We start from the raw sequence: 4,365 nt of genomic DNA, 5'->3' as shown, positions 1-4,365 counted from the left end.
CTGCACGCGGGGGCAGATGTAACATTTCACATCTAGTTTTTGAATCAATATTGTGACTTTAACATTGCTTGTAAAAACATTTGATGACTGTTAACAAATAAAACACAGATACAAGTTACCTCTATAAAAATTGTATCTGATTAGTTTTTGAGTTACCAAAAATTGTTACAATTGCCCCCTGTCTTGTCTCGGACATTGAGGACTCAGGATTTTATTTCAAGACCAGTCAAGACCATAACTTTGGGAAGTTTAATAAATAGCTTTTGCATTGTCTGATTTATTTGCTAACATCTTAACTTTGGTTCGATGTAAAACTTACTGATCAAATGCAACCAATAACGACTGTCCCCCCTCCCCGCGATGGTAAGTGTGGAAAAGGAGCGTTGAATAAAGATGCTTAGGTTGATTTCAGCTCTTAGTGTTTGTATGTGGGTGTTATAATGGGAATGTGGATCTTTCAGATCAATTTGAGAAGTACCTATGATCTCGTTCCACATTTTGTTGTATGTCATGTAATGTGAGGAACTGTCTTGGTCTCGACTTGGTCTCAGCCCCTAAAAGTCTTGTCTCAGTCTTGGTAAACTCTGGTCTTGGTCTTGGTTTGGGCTGTCTTGACTACAACACTAGGGTCCGTGGTCTAATTTGTGTCAGTTCAGGGGTCCTTGATGTGGAAAAGTTTGAGAACCACTGGCGTAAGGTAGTAACAACGAGCCCCAGTGCAGCTGCATTGTCTGCACTCCTGGCTGTCCTGAACCAAAACTACACACAAAAAGTAAGGACACATGTGTTTAGCAGAGTATTTCTTTGTTGCAGCAATGTTTCTTGGCAATTATTCTTTATTTTTTTGGGATGATCAGCAGAGCTGAGTTGGGCCCGTGAAAGATTTGTCAAATAATCGTTGACAATGCCTGACAGCCTATTGTTTGGTGGATTGGATGATTGAAGTCTGAAGAAACAAGACTTGTTGGCAATTTAACAATTTATTCATTTAACAAACAGGAGCGTGTGGAAGAACCAAACACAGCCACAGCAACAACCTGGCAACTCCCCCTCATGCTGCTCACACACTGCTGTGGGAAGGCATCTCAGTCTTAAAGTGGCATTTGTCGCAAGTCAGCCAACGTGGTGGTTGTGTTGGTCACTCTGGCACGAACGGCACGCCTAAGCTGATCCCACAAGTCTTCGATGGGGTTGAGATCAGGACTGCTGGAGGTAGTCTCTGATAAACCCCTGGGGAAGCTCAAAACAAGAACAAAGAAAAGCTGTTTGGCATTGTCAGAGAAGATCTGGCAAATTTTTAGTCGACGCAACCCACATTCTCAGCAGCTCTGCTGCTCATCCCACACATGCATGTTACTTACAAACGTGGCACCATTTAAACAGGACATAATCAGCCTTTCCAGTGGTATAAGAAACAAAGAAATAATCTACCAAACACAAATTTACCTAATTTTTGTGCGTAGTTTATGTTTTCCAATAAAAGGTCCGGAGTGAATTAGTTCCAATGCTCACTCTTTTTTGATTGCAGCGTCCTTAGCAATAACATCGGGCAGGTAGATTTTGTTAAAATAGTCCTTTATTGTGGCATTGTGTCATTTACACTGGGGATGTTTTGGTGCGTGCTTTATTCCAACAGATCTTCTTTCTGGGACAGAAAAAGCCGCCCCAGTTTTCTGATGTTCTGGATCTTTTGTCAGACTTGAAAAGCAAATTATGATCTTGTTGATGCTGTTTACATTCACCCCCGATATTGTACTACAAATTTTCTGGGTGCAACATGTAATAAGTAACTGCAGTATATATTGTTTTATTTTATCTATTTCATGTTAAAATAGGTCTACATTTAATTATCTGTTACGTTCTGTGTGTATAATGATAACCACATTTTACCTTGTATATTTGTACATAGGCCTTGAAATGCTCTATTACGTGATCCAAACGGATTCTTTATTTTTTATTATTTAATTAGTTGATTAACCCTTTAATGTTAGTCCCTCCATGACTGTCCAAATGCTTTTTCAAAGTCTTTTCTCTGAAATTCCCTCTATTCTATTCAGATTCATTTTAAACATGTGAAATCCAGAAAAACAAAGCCTTAGAAATCACTACTGTATAGAAATAGAAGTAGTAAAAGTAATAAGAACCCAGGGCTGACGGGAAACAGAACTAGACAAAAACACCACACACATACAACTCCAAAATAAGCCAGTAGGTAAAACTCATGAAAACACATGAGGACAAATTTGAATAAAACAAGAATATATAAGAATAAAACAGGAGATTACTGAACACTAAAAACCATAACATGTGAGGATTTAAAGAGGTGGTATTCTGCTCATTTTCAGGTTTAAAATCTTATTCAGAGGTTGTACCAGAAAAAGGTTTACATGGTTTAATTTTCAAAAAAACATCCGTATTTTAAGAGTTGCTGCAGCTCCTCTTTTCACCCTGTGTTGAAGGCTTCGTTTTAGCTATGGAGTGATACATCTTGTCTCTAAATGATCTTTGTTGGGATTTGCATATGTGCAGCTCCTAGTTAAGGACTACTAGCCAATCAGAAGAAGAGAAGGGCGGGTCAGCGAGAAGCAAACACCACTTTGTTTCAGCTGTACATGTTGCTGAGTGGTGAGTTATTAATCTTTAACAAAAGTATCTTTCATCCATAAAGTTTTAACTGAGCTCTGTCTCTACATCACAGGAACAACTTTATGTCCACTGACTGCCTGGAGGGTAGCTGGTGTTTTTGAGGGCGTGTCGGAGTAGCCGCTTCGCAAGCTTTACGAGGCGCATTTAGCTTTCATCCCTGTGACGTCACAGGGAAAAATGCTAAAAGCACAACACCACCTCTTTAAAAACCAAGACCATTTTAAATGTGTGTGTGTTTAACGATAACACAAATCAAACAATAGAATGAACAAACAAATTTCTCAAGGGAAGCAAGGAAGTCAAACTACGTCCAGAACAGATGCGTCACTAACATTAAATGCTTAATTTTAGGAGGGAATGCAGAACTGAAAATATAGAATTCAGTTTTAAAAATGAATGGCAGGAACAAAGCGTTGTTGTGGAGAGAGAGAGAGAGATCTGGATCCTTCTCTTCTCATCCTCTCTTGTATTTTACAGCCAGGGAGGCCAAACTGAAGAGGAGGAGGATGGCAGTTTTTCCCAGTAGAGTCCAATACCATATCTGACCCTGCAGACCTGCATGGACACAAACGGATGCAGAATTGGCTCTTAAAGTTACATAAACTGCAGAGCAGCAGGAACAAACACAGAGATGGAGGGAATAGTAAAAGAAAGTACATGGTAAAAATGAATTATTATTATTATTATAAACACCTGTTCAATTAATCAGCCAATCACATGGCAGCAATTTAGGCATGTAGCATCAGAATGGGGATGAAAAGGGATTTAAGTGATTTTGAACATGGCATGGTTGTTGGTACCAGACGGGCTGGTCTGAGTGTTTCAGAAACTGCTGATCTGCTGCGATTTACACGCACAACCCACTCTAGGGTTTACAGAGAATGGTGTGGAAAATAGAAAATATCCAGTGAGCTGCAGTTTTCTTGCCTTGTTCAGGCTGGTGGTGGTGGTGTAATTGTGTGGGGGATATTTTCTTGGCACACTTTGGGCCCCTTAGAACCAACTGAGCATCGTTTAAACGTGACAGCCCACCTGAATATTGTTGCTTGCTGACCATGTTCATGGCTTTGTGACCACGGTGCACCCATCTTCTGATGGCTACTCCCAGCAGGATAATGCACCATGTCACAAAGCTCAAATCATCTCAAACTGTTTTCCTTGAACATGACAATGAGCTCACCGGACTCCAACGGCCTCCACAGTCACCAGATCTCAAACAGAGCACCTTTGGGATGTGGTGGAACGGGAGACTCGCATCGTGGATGTGCAGCCGACGAATCTGCAGCAACTGTGTGATGCTATAATGTCAACATGGACCAAAGTCTTTAAGGAACGTTTCCAACACCTTATTGAAAGTATGCCACAAAGAATTAAGCTCTGAAGGCACAAGGGGGTCCAAACCGGTACTAGCAAGGTGTACCTAATAAAGTGGCCAGTGAGTGTGTTTAATAGAGGTCTATTCTTCAAACTAGAAGCCACATGAGGTGGGGATGGTTAATCCATTTTTGAAATGGCTGATTTTACATTTCCTAAGCGAATTACAATTGCGATTTATGTCAGGTCTCACGCCTCTGGAGTTTTAAGTGTCTTGCTCAGAGACACATTGGTAGATGGGGGATTGCATAATTTGTTAAAACATGTTCTAAAAAAAAGGTTGTAACAAGAAATGTTTACTAAGAAATTATAACGTTTTGTGAAAAATTTGCAAAATAGGAAAAC

This window comes from Micropterus dolomieu, linkage group LG06, assembly GCF_021292245.1.
Source record: "Micropterus dolomieu isolate WLL.071019.BEF.003 ecotype Adirondacks linkage group LG06, ASM2129224v1, whole genome shotgun sequence".
Classification (NCBI taxonomy): domain Eukaryota; kingdom Metazoa; phylum Chordata; class Actinopteri; order Centrarchiformes; family Centrarchidae; genus Micropterus; species Micropterus dolomieu.
This window is presented reverse-complemented; position numbering follows the sequence as displayed.